This window comes from Castanea sativa, chromosome 9, assembly GCF_040712315.1.
Source record: "Castanea sativa cultivar Marrone di Chiusa Pesio chromosome 9, ASM4071231v1".
Classification (NCBI taxonomy): domain Eukaryota; kingdom Viridiplantae; phylum Streptophyta; class Magnoliopsida; order Fagales; family Fagaceae; genus Castanea; species Castanea sativa.
In genome coordinates, this window is record NC_134021.1 from 39,625,929 (window position 1) to 39,639,215 (window position 13,287).

Genomic DNA, 13,287 nt, shown 5'->3' on the forward strand with positions numbered 1-13,287 from the left:
GTGTAGAGAAATAATTTAATAGAAATTTGGAATTGTGAGTAATTTGAGAACATCATTAGCATTCAATCAAGAATTTCTTTTTCCAATCTATTAAAAGGAGTTTGAGGGCACATATTATTTCCACTTTTTAACTGTTCTTGAAGTGGTCTGTAACCCCCTCGGCCCTCATATACATGCAAATTTACAATGGTAATTGCAAGCAAATATCAAAGCTTGGAAGAGTAACGTTTCAGGTAACTAAAATCTTAATGTCTTTAGTAATAGAGTAGATTATCAATTTTTGAAGACCCAAAGAGCATGAGAAGAAACATCAAAGTATTGAAAATTAAAAATGTTAATATCAACCGCTCACTTAGGATGGGGCGTATTTTAATAAGGAAAATACTATGTGTGAGGGGTAAAAGTGCTTGAATAAACGTTTGGGTTTTGGGCCTAATTGGCTGGTATAAGTTTGTTTGGTCAGGATCTCTAGGCCCACCGGTCAGACCGCACTGTATTGGTCCGGGGAGTTGTCCGAGGAGGAGTATATCCTCGGACAGGCCCAGTAAGGACCTTGGGACTTGTTAAACGGCTTAGAGGCAGAATTCTGGAAGAACTAGTGGGTAAAAGTGTGGTTTAAGCCCCCTTTAGAAGCAGGAACGTGTGAGAAATATCTGAGAAAAAAGCTGTTACCACTACATTAAAGGCCCTGTATTTACCTCCCTGACCGCATTAATCGAGAAATGACCTCTGAACAGTAGAATTCAGCCTTCCTGCTATTATTTGAAGACTTCAAGAAGGTGGTGGATGTGACAAGTATCTAAGAGGAAGATTTGTGTGACACGTGGACGAAACAGGGAAGAAGAATAAGTATATAAGAAGACGAGAGAGGAAAGAAAGGCGGATCTGCTTCTTAGCTAAAAAAAAGAACTAAAAATTGTAATCTCTGGCTTAGAAAAATAAATACTATACAAATTGTCTTCGGCTTACGTCCGAGGAGGTTTCTTCGTCATATTCATTTGTCACTTGCATAGATTGCGGCATTTTAGCTTATTGATCAACTTCCAACATCCCAAACCTAAGTTTCAAACTCATACTCTACAATTTTTTTTGTATAAGGCTCTTTGGGCCTGAGTCCATCACTTATTTTTGGGTCCGGGTACAAATTGTGCACTTACACTATGTATACAATATTTTTACAATAAATTTTAAGTGGTAAGTTATTGCTAGTTGTTATTATTAGGACACAAAAGTAATTTCAATAGTAATTTCAAATTTGAACTTATAACAACTAAACACCTATGATTTGTTTTGAAAATATTGTGGATAGAACAAAGTGTAGCTACAAAATTAGTTGTAACCTTAGGCTACAAACTTACTTAATATCTTTTTATTGGATGTGAATTTTGACAAATCTACCATTGGATTATATCTTTTTCTTATATCCTCCATACTTTCAAAATTTCAAGAAAATTAAAGATCAATAACTATGTCATTAATAAATTTTTTTAATTTAAAATTATGCACAAAATATAAACTTATAGATCATATAGTAAATAATATCTTATTGACACAAAATTTAACATTTGTATTAAGAGCGTAAAGAACATGCAATTCAACGAATAGATTTTCAAAATGTATTGTAATATTTATTTTATTAAATATGTAGCCTTATGCTACAACTAGTTTTGTAGCTAAATTTTGTCCGATAGGACTTCTCTTTTAATAATTAAGAAAGAGAAGTTGATGAAAATCTTGTAAATGTGATAATCATCACCAGTCACACCACAATTTTTTTTTTTTGGTCATCTCATTTACATTTTTGATTATTTAAGTTTTAATTTCACTCATTAAAAGATTTTAACAACACAACTATTAAATGATGCTTGTCCTTGTGTGCGAACTGGGAAAGAAAATTTTCTCGGCTATTTCTTTTTCCATCTCATATTGGGGAAACAGGTTTCATTCTACTATAGCAATGATTGGAAAACAAATTTCAATCTAAAATTTTGTTGAAACTAGAAAATTTTGAAACAATAGATTACCAGAAAACAAAGGTCATAACTCATAATTCTTGCAATATGAAAACGTACATAAACAACTACATGTTACAGAAGCTTAAATAGACATGATCACATGAACATATTAATACGTGGAGTTTTTAACTCTAGATTATAGATGTAGAGTAAGGATATGACCGGTTTATAAGGCCACCTTGACATTATAGTAATCTCAAAATTGTTGATGCCTAGGACTAATTAGGCACTAATTACCTCCATTTCCTGCACTTGTCTCTATTAAGTTGACTGGCATTGAAGACCTATTGAATGGTCTAGAAGCTGCTTGACACAACAATTTGAAACTATTTTGGAACCAGCCACACAATATGTTAAATGCCTTTGAAGTATATTGACTGATCGATTGGAAAATTTGTAGAAAGCATTGGAGAATCTGCCGGTATGAGTCGCAAAGTAATGGGACAAACATGCATATACATAAAGTGAGGATGAGTCATCCAAAGGGAGGTACGTACAAGGATCAACAGTAGCAAGTCACAAGCAAAAGCTCCAAAAACGAAACACACACGTCCAAGTATACTTAGTGAGCGTTTGGATCTGGATGAATGAACCTGTGTTTGCATTTTGCTCCTTTTTTTTTTTCTTTTTTTTTTTCCTGCATGCGTTTCAGCTTTAGGGGACAAGTGCAATGTTGAGTATTGTTCATGCACTGTTGAGTCGTGAATGTTGACTTTATGCGAGAGCACCTGTGCACTGTTTACAAGACTCACAAATATCACTTTTCAACAACTTTTTCATTAAAAATAGGTCCCACGGTACTATTCACACATTTAAAAATTATTTTGCTACAGTGTTTTTAGTTTTCAGCTGTATCCAAACAGACCCTAAAATAGGGAGGTAGCTTCTGTTAGAACTTGGTTGGCTTATCCCTGCCAATGCTATGGCATAAACAAACACGGATATGATAAAAAGCGACATGGTTGCACCATGCGTTTGAAATGGGTTGCCAAAGTTTTGATACTTGACTTGGAGGAGGGTGAGCAACAATAGAATTAGAAAGCCAAAGGCGGTATGAAATTGGAATGTAGTAAAGAAACCAAGTTCCTGTTGACTGCCACAAATAGAAAAACATGGAATTGCCTAAAATTGCATATAACATTGGTACAAAATAAAATTAAAAAAAAAACAGTTGGAAGAGTGAGTAAAAGGGAATTTAGTGAGTATTCATGACATTTTCTTGAAAAATCTAGTAGCAACTACAAGAAAAACAAGCTATTGCGGTGGGTGCGAAAATTGCCGCTATATGTCGCATATTGCGACACTTTTTCGAACCGCCGCTATACATGGTGTCTATTGCGGCGTTCCATAGGACCACCGTCGTAATTTTAATCTTTTGCGACGTATTACAATGGTGGTATATAGAATTGCTGCAATATATGTGTTTTAGCGGCGTTAAACTTAGATATAGCGACGCTCCAAAAACCTACCGCAATAAATATAGCCTTTTGCGGAATACTATAGCGGCGGTATAGAAAACCGCAATATGTAAGTTGTAGCGGCGTTGAGATGACCGCCGCAATAGATACCTATTTTGTGGCGAGTCTTCTTAGTTATAGCGACAGTTTGGACTGCCGCAATAGTCCTTCTATTTCCTTGTCTCTGGCCCAAATTTTCCCTCTATTTTTTTTTTTGGCTTTTCATTTTTAGTGTCTTTTCATTTGGCAGCTCTAACCAAAAACACTCTCTTTCTCTAATTTCACTCCCAAATTCCACCGGCACCTATTCACTCTCTCTCTTTCTAATTCTTTATCTTCGGTGAAGACGAATCCACCGTGACTGCCGGACATAGCCCAAACACCCAACTCACAGACCCACCGGTGCCTTTCCACTCTCTCTCTCTCTCTCTCAGACCCAAAATCCCTTCAGTCCTCAGCACGAACCCCACCACCGCCGCTGCCTCCACAACAACCCCACCACCACCACCAAACTGTTGACCTAGTGGCCACCTAGCAACCCTAAAATACCTCGTCACTGCCACCTAGCAACCCCAATCCACTATTGCGCCGACTGCACTGCCCAGTAAGGTCTCTCGAACTCTCGAAGCCTAAAATTTTTTGATTTTTTTTTAAAAAAAAAAAAGAGATTTTCTTTTTGTTTTCGTTTTTGTTTTTGGTTTTTATTTTTTTATTTGCTGATGAGAAACAAAGTTCAATAAGCTTTTATGTTTGATTGGTGGGCTGTGCTTCCTCCTTCTCACAAAGGGGTCAGTCCATCTAATCTGAGACTATACAATAATTTTCACTCATTGATTACTTGTCCGTGTTTCTTGAGCAGGTGGTATCTCTTAGAGCATAATTGTCCGGTACCCATCTTTTGAGGCTTTTGGGACAGGTCAGGTTTTATAAAGAGAAAATGAATATAAATGGTTAAAGTTTCCACTTATTTTTTTTTATTTATGACGATATAAAAGTGGTGGTTTGTTATTTGAATCTTGCATTGACTTTATTTCTCCCACTGATGTTAATAAGGGGAATTGTTTTGTAAAAGTAAAGATCAAATAGTTAAATTTTCGTTAAGCTTTTGTGAATGGTAAGTCTTTAGTATCGATGTAAAAAGATTATACTTGTTTAAATTGATAATATAACCATTTAGGGAAACCATGAATTACAAAGTTCAATGCTAATGGAATTTAGATATTCTTAATTTGTCTATATTGAGTGACGTTTTCAAATGCCTAATCAATTGCAAAAAATTGTACTTACTGAAATTGAATAATATCACAATTTATGGACCAAAACTTTCTAATGGAATTTAGATATTCTTAATTTGTTTACTTGGTCGATTTATTTTGCTGGTTTGAGTGTCATTTTAAGTACAAATTAAGGATTTAAATTGCACTTGTGCAAGATTGATCTATCTTTTAAGGCTAATGCTTATGGAAACTTACCCGTAACAGATGATCCCCATTCTTTCTATTTTTATTTATGTTAATTAGCATATTGATATGCCATTAATTGTAACATCAATTTTTTATACAAGACAAAAATTTTTTTATAACATATAATTGGTTGCTGAGAAAACTTGCTGGAATCATGGTTTTAAAAACCGAACCGAGAATAAAACCGTTTTTTTCAAAATTTCCGGTTTTTGACCGGTTTTTCCCGGTTTTTGACCGGTTTTCCGGGTTTTTACCGGTTATTGACCGGTTTTGAGACATATAACCGGACCGGACTGCACCGGTTTTTCCGGTTGAACCGGTCGGACCGGCCGGTCCGGTCCGGTTTTTAAAACATAGGCTGGAATTGACACTAAAGGAGCATTTTGAAGCATTAAGATGCAACTTATGCTTCCTTAGTATCTCAAATACACTTCCCAAATCAACTAAGTGCTCAGTAGCTACCTTACTCTTCACGACCATATCATCTATATATGCTTCTACGTTTTTTCTCAGTTGAGACTCAAACATTCTAGTCACCATCCTTTGGTAAGTGGATCTAGCATTCTTCAAGCCAATATGCATCACTCGGTAGTGATAATTTCTAGTGGGAGTTAAGAATGCAGTATTCTCTTGATTGTCCAAAGCTAGTGGTATTTGATGATATCCCTGGAAGGCATCCAAAAAGCTCATCTGAGGATAATCGACCATCGCATTAAGTAAAGTTCACACAAACCCTCCATTTTTTTGACTTCTTCTTCACCACCACTGTATTAGCCAGCCATTCTGGATAGAGGACATCTTTGATTTCTACTGCACGTTTAAGTTTATTCACTTCCTCCTTAACAGACTCGTCATGCTTTTTAGAGGAGCACCAAGGTGGTTGATTCTTAGGGACAGTTGCTAGGTTCACATTAAGATGATGACAGATGAAGTCTGGATTAACCCCCTGAGCTTCATAGGCACTCCAAGCAAAAACATCGACATTTTTTCTAAGAAAAAGCAATAACTCCTCTTTCTCTTAAGGAGGTAGCTGAACACCAACTTGAAAATATTTATCAGTATCGGTGTCCACAGCAACCCCCTTTAGCTTTTCACACCTTACCTCCTCATTCTCAAAACCTGGGGGTTCAACTACTTCTGCTAATTGCTATAAGGCTTTTTTTTTTTCCTAATATCCGAGGTGCCCACCTCGAACTAATGCCTAATAGCAACGACCAGGCATTACCTTGCCATGACCTGACTTCCAACTAACTCCTCGACATGCCATCCGAGTGGTACTTCACCTTCAAATGCAAAGTTGAAGAAACGTCACCTATAGCATGGAGCCATGGTCTTGCCAAAACAGTAGTATAGGGTGAATAAGCATCCACCACAATGAAACTAACTCAACCATCCTTGACCCTGTATGAGCAGGCAATTTGATCAGCCCCTTGGGAATGACCGTCTTCCCATTAAACCCCACCAAAGGGGAATTATAACTATCTAAATCTTCAGGTTTCAAATTAAGTCCTCAATAAAGGTCAAGGTGCATAATCTCTGCTCCACTGCCTTGCTCTACCAATACCATTCTAACATCATATCCTTTAATTCGAAGGGTTACCACTAGGGCATTGTTATGCGGTTGATAAGTTCCAACCTTATCTTTATCAAAATAGCTCAAAGTGGGTCAGACTTCCAATTTCCCTCACTTAGATTCAACAACCAAACACTCAGTATCCGACCTTGTTATGGACATAACCTCATAAGGGGATCCCCTGGGGTTGCAAAAATAATATTGATTGTACCCAGGGATGGTCTAGAGATAGATTCTCTCTGATATGTTGAGCCAACTTGACTTCTTGCCTTGAAGACTGATGCATAAACTGCCTTAACTTCCCCACCTTGAACAATTGCTCCAAATAGTCACTTTAAGAGTTCTATAATCCTCGGTGATATGCCCGCAATCTTGATGATACTGGCAATAAAGACTCTGATTGTGTTTGGCAGGGTCACCCCCATTTGTTTGGCCATTTGAAGTAGGGCTTAAGCTTAATCTCCTCAAGGATTTGATGGATGGGCTCCTTGAACACTGAACTAACCACCTGCGCACCAGAATTCCTAGTATGCCCAGCAAAATCCCTTCTAGGTCAGTTGTTGTTATACCTCTCGGGCCTACCATCTCTTCGGTCAGGGGGGACAATCTTTGCCTTCCCCTTCCCTTGTTGCTGACCCTCTTTGACACGTTTGTGCTCATCAATCCGATCCATAAGTTGGTGCATGCTCTGCACAGGCTTCATTGTTAAGGATTTTCTTAGTTCATGCTCGGTAGGGAGGCCGACCTTGAATGTCTTGATTGTGACATCCTCAAAATCTCCATCTATCTTATTAAACGTTTCCCAGTATCTATCCAAGTAGGTTTTCAGTGTTTCTCCCTCTCTCATTACCATAGATAACAAGGAGTCTAAGAGACGAGAAACTTTGCTGCATGTAATAAAACGAGCATCAAAAGCCCTTGTGAGCTCTTGAAAAGAGTTAATTGAACTTTCTTCAAGACTATCAAACCGCTGCATCGTAACAGGTCCTAGACTAGAGGGAAAAACCTTGCACATCAAAACTTCATTCCTAGAATGAACAACCATTCTTTGATTGAAATGACTGACATGCTCGATTGGGTCAGTCCTCCCATTGTAAATCATAAAAGTGGGTTGCGTAAATTAATGGGGGAGCTTAGCCTTATCAACTTTACGTGTAAATGGTGATTTGGAAATTCGTTGCAAGGCTTTACTCATTGCATCATTCCAATGCTCCTAGGGGTTGGGCTTTTATCCCTTTTCTTGTAATATCGTTCCTCCCTATCCCACCGCAAAGATAAGGAAACGGATTTGCTAGGAGGTGTTCTAGACCTTAGTTTGTAACTGCCATCTCCCCCTGATTCGAATCCTAACTTGAAGGAGATGTCACTCTTTGTTTACGACGTAATTTTCTGTGTAAATGGTTTATCTCCAATTTGAGGTTCCTAGTTTCTTCCCCATGCGAAATATGACTCCTAGTTTTAGACTGACTCCTACTAGTGTGGGTCATGCGCGTGCTAACTTCACGATCTCTCTTTCTTTCAAGATTAACAAATTGGTCCTCACATTGAGATCCCATAGATTCTTCTCGGTTTGGTCCAAAACCCACCATGGTTGGTTTAAACTGTAAGTGTTTCCTTTAATTTCTCATAGACGGCGCCAATTGTAAGAACTCAATTTGAACCACGGCCCACGAGGAACAATGGATAATAGCTCAAAGAGCCCAAAACAATATATTTATTAGAGTATGGGCTTAACAGGAAGGCAACTTAGCAAGTTAAATAAGGGCCATAGATGATTGGATTCATGTTAATAAGATTAGAGACATAATTTGAGAGAAACTACACTCCTTGGTCAAGTCCGAGGATTAAGTGCTCTTATCATAAATCTAGAATATATGAATACATTTTTCTTTTTTGTTTCTCTCTTCTCCTCCAGATTACATGCCCTATTTTTTATGGGGGCCTTTTCCTTATATAGTCCTATCCTTCTTCATCCTAGCCTTCCACTTGTTGATCTTATAGGGGATCTGCTGGATGCTTGTCTCATCCAAAACCTCTTGGAAGCTTTGTGAATAGCTGTAAACTAAGATACCATTGTTCAGGTGTTATTTCCATATAAATGCGGAAAGTTGGTTAGGTGTAGAGCATTTAATGTGGTGGTAGTAGCCTTCTTCCTAGATATTTCTTCCTTTATTGTTGCCTTCTTTCCCTAAAGCTTATCCTCAAAAGAATGGTTACTTCTTGCACAACAATCTCAAGGTGGTCGGGTTCCAACCTTCCACAATACTTTCCTGAGGAAGCTCGGCTCCTCAGGAGCTACTACTAGTTTGTTATTATCTTTCCTTATCCTTGGCTCATTGACCCCAAAAATTATCAAACCTTTCGACCATCCTCGGGCTCCTATATGTCCTCGAGCATAGCCCACGGTCCAATACTCTTGCTCGACTCGTTTATCCTCACGAAAATAGTTAGGTGACAATAGCCGATAGTTGGGGGAGGCAATGCTATGCTTTTGACTAAAATGAAATATTACAACCATCCTGTACTCAAAGAGGGAGAATTGCAATTACCTTTAAAATTTAATAAACTCAAGCAATAATGAAAGAAACTATCATACAAAGACCAAGAAATCAAAATGATTACTCCACAACATATCAAATATATAGAAAACGTTCTAATTTTAGAAAAAATAAAATAAAAAACTCTACATGGATAAATATAAGAAAAAATTACACTTTTCTTCCCTAATCTTTCACCTAATTTACAATGTCACCTTGAATTTTTGAAATACACAATTGACCTCCCAACGAAAGTAAGTTAAATTATTAAAATAAAATTTTGTCAAATTTAAAAGGCACAGTTTATATTTTAGCCTATTTTTTATTATGGGCCTTTATCTCCTAGTGGCTTTATACCTTTGTTTTCATGCCAGACTATTTGCAGTTGTGCCTTGTATTTTTGTCTCATCTGCTGAAATGCCCTGAAAATGCCCCCAATGCATCACTTGGTTTTGAACTTGCAAATCTTGGAAGAGATCTTCTTGTCCTTGACTTCTTCCACATTTGTATTTAGCAATTTGATATCACAAAAAATTACTTTATATATTTTACTACCTGTCTTTACAAAATAGCAATACAGTGTTAGCGGTGCTAAAAATAGCAACATGGTGTAAATGTTATTTCTTTTTTCTTTTTTTCCCAAACTAAACCCACATCATTTTTTTTGTGAGTCTCAACATAAAGGGCCTTGATTAAATAAAAAGGCCCAGTATCTTGGGGAGCCTAACAGGCCCGCTCTGTCCCCGAATAATACTCTCGATTACTCCATTCCTCTGAAGAAGAAAAAATCCCCTTTCCTCAACAATTCACGGCACAATTGATAGAGAGGAAAGCAGAGGCAGCTGGGTCTCCTCCGCCACGAAAGCCCGAGATTGATGGCTTCCTCACCGACGCCTGGTACAAGGTCCGCTTTTCTGAACACCGCTACTCAGTGCTGAGGCTTTAAGTTATTCGTACAATGCGTTGAGCTATCACTATTAGGTGAGCAATATTCGGTAGGTTTTGTTTCTTCTTTCAATTACCTTATCATACCATACTCTTCTTTGTGCTTTTGTGTTTTGTGCCAGGAGATTGGCTGTTCACAAATCCAGTCCTAAATGTTGATTATCGATTTTGTCAAGTCTGTTGGTTCCTTGTATACATTAAAAGCTCATCTACCCAAATATTACCATACAATTTTGTTTTTCAAGAACATTTTTAGGATTTCTTATTCTCTAGATACACTGATGCTCAATAAATGTTTCCAGATGACTGTGTCAGTATTAATTCAACCATATGCGTTGAAGCAGTCCTACTTAGTCTAGCATCTCTTATTGTTGCAGAGTTGTATGGATTCGATTAGTACATTTATAAAGAAAACATTTTTGTTTTTTTGGGTTATTAAATAATGTGCAAATAAGAGGTCTGGTTTAGTGCAACCATCACAAGGTGCCGGGTTAATTGTTCCCCATTGCCTAGTGTGGTGTCTTTGGTGGTGGGAAAGAAATAGCAGGTGTTTTGAAGATAACGAGAGAGTTATACCAGATCTCAAGTTATTTTTCTTTAGAACTTTATTGGATTGGTTGGTTGCTATGCGAAACCAATCTATCTCTTCTTTTCTTGATTTCCTTGATTCTAGTAATTTTTGTACTGTTGACCCCTTGGCCCTTGTACTCTCCCGCACTCCCGGTGTACTTCTGTGTTCTTTTTTTTATATCAATAAAATTTATTACTTATCAAAAACAATTTAGGGGTAAGGGTGCCTACCAGTCATCTCTCTTAGACCAGTCAATGTGAGAGCTTATGAACTTTAAATCATGTGCAGAGAAATAATATAGATAGAACTTTAAAATAATGCTTAATTTGAAAAGATCATTTGGATTGAATCAAAACTTACTATTCCAACCAATTAAAAGGAACACAGTAGTTCTAATTTTAATTGGTTTTGAAGTGGTCTGTATCGGTGTAACTGTTTTCTTTTTTGTGGGAATGTAAGAACACCTGCTCTTAGTTCTTTCTTGATCTAATTTTTCAAAATTTTACAAAATATCATTGAAAGTTTGAAACAAAGCTCTCAGCCAACATTTTTAACAGCACTAAGAGAGTATGTCTTCTAAAGTTAAAACTATTGTTTCTTGCACAGCTTAATTTTATGTTCAAATTTACAATGGCGAAGAGGACTATAACATTTAAAAAACAAAGAAATGTATTGCAAGCAAACATCAAGGCTTGGAAAAGTAATATTTGATGGAGGTATAATCTTATCCTTCTACTCTCCAAGCACCCGGATAAGTATATGAGAAGAAATGTCAAAGTATTGAAAATTGACAATGTTAAATATAAACTACTCACATAAGATCAAGATTTTTATTTTTAAAATTTTAAATTTATAGAATTACTAAAAAGAATAAGTTGATGAAGGCCTTGTAGATGTGAGGACAACACCAGTTACATCACACTTTATTATTATCTCATTTACATTTTTGTTTATTGAACTTTGAATATCAGTCATTCAAAGATTTTAAAAACACAAACTGTTAAATGATGTTTTTCTTTGTGTGGGAACAGATTTCTATCTACCATAGCAATGGTTCAAAAACAAAACTCAAACTAAATTTTTTTTTGAAACTAGAAAATTTTGAAACAATTGATCACAACTAAAGCGATCAACTTGTCCAGCTTGTACTATTTAAATAATCATCAACACATGTATTTGATAAATCTCATTGTTTTTCTTTTAATCTAGTACATGAGTCACTTCATTTTTTCTTTCATCAGCAATTAGCCTTACTAAGGAAACATAACTAATAGATCTCGCAATTGTCATAGAACATTCAAAACATACATAAACATCAGATTATAAGGTCACTTACTTTGACATCATAATTATTTCAAAAGTGTTGATACAAAGACTAATTAGGCGCTAATTACCTCCATTTCACCACTTGTCTCTGTTCAGTTGGCTGCTGGCATTGGAGAACCATTGAATGGTCTGGAAGCTTTTTGACGCAGTGATTGGAAGCTATCTTGGAACCAGACGCACAATTTTTTGAATGCATTTGAAGTAGCTTCACTGATTGTGTTGAATGCATTTGAAGTAGCTTCACTGATTGTGTTGAATGCATTTGAAGTAGCTTCACTGAATGACTGGAGAATCTGTGAATCATAATGTAATAGCAGAGATGTGCATCCCCATAAAACGAGGATGGGCAATCCTAAAACGAGGACGAGCAATCCAAAGGGAGGTACAATAATCCATAGCAGCAAGCCACAAGCTAAAGCTCCAAAAATGATACACACTTGCCTAAGTACAGGGAGGTATCTTGTGTTGGGAGTCAGTTGGCTTATCACCGCCAATGCTGTAGTGTAAAAAAATATGGCTATGACAAAAGCCGACATGGTTGCACCATGCGTTTGAAATGGGTCGCCAGAGCTTTGACCCCTGACTTGGAGGAGGGTAAGCAGCAATATTATGAGAAAGCCGACAGCAGTATGGATTTCCATGGAGGAAGGGGGTTCTAGTTGACTGCCAGCAGTATGGATTGCAATGGAGGAAGGGGGTTCTAGTTGGCTGCCAGCAGTATGGATTGCAATGGAGGAAGGGGGTTCTAGTTGACTGCCACAAATAGAAGAACATGGAATTGCCTCAGATTAGATGCAATATTTGTGACTATACATGCAGTTGAAGAGTTAGCACGAGGAAATTAAGCAAATATCCATGACATTCCATTTGTCAACAAGAATTTTTGCTTTTAATGAGATTAATGCACTTACAAAATTTACAGTTGTAAGTTAAATTATTTGTTGAGTCTTTCAATATTGTTTCAAAGACTTCGAATCAAATCTTCCGATCACTAATGTTAACCTTTTCTTTTGTTCCTATACTTACATCTAATATTCTTCTAGAACAAAGTAAAGACAAGTTATCTGATTTTATTTTGCTGGCTCTTACCGAATTGTTGTTGTAAAAAATAGAAAAAGAAAAAAAAAATCCCCTTCATTTCTTTCACTCCTCTGTCTGCCCATGTTTCACTTTCCTAGGGTTGTGTGTTTGCTTCGCTCCAAGTTTTCTTCTTCTATTAGAGCTAGGATATAATTTAGTTACAAAATTAGTTGTAGTCTATAGTTACAAACTTTACTCAAAATCATTAACAATACTACATATTTCAAAAATCTAACTATTGGATTGTATGTTCTTTACGCTCTTAATACACATGTCAAATTTTATACCAATTGGCTATTATTTACTATATGATCTACATG

The 13,287-nt window shown here is 36.7% G+C and overlaps 1 long non-coding RNA gene across 1 annotated transcript; it reads left to right on the forward strand.

Moving 5' to 3' along the window:
• Window positions 1–9,773: 9,773 nt before the first annotated feature.
• LOC142609821 (uncharacterized) lies at window positions 9,774–12,908 on the forward strand. The gene is made up of 2 exons (XR_012839694.1): window positions 9,774–10,026; window positions 11,984–12,908. It is a non-coding gene; the product is annotated as an uncharacterized LOC142609821 (long non-coding RNA).
• The last annotated feature ends 379 nt before the right edge of the window (window positions 12,909–13,287 follow it).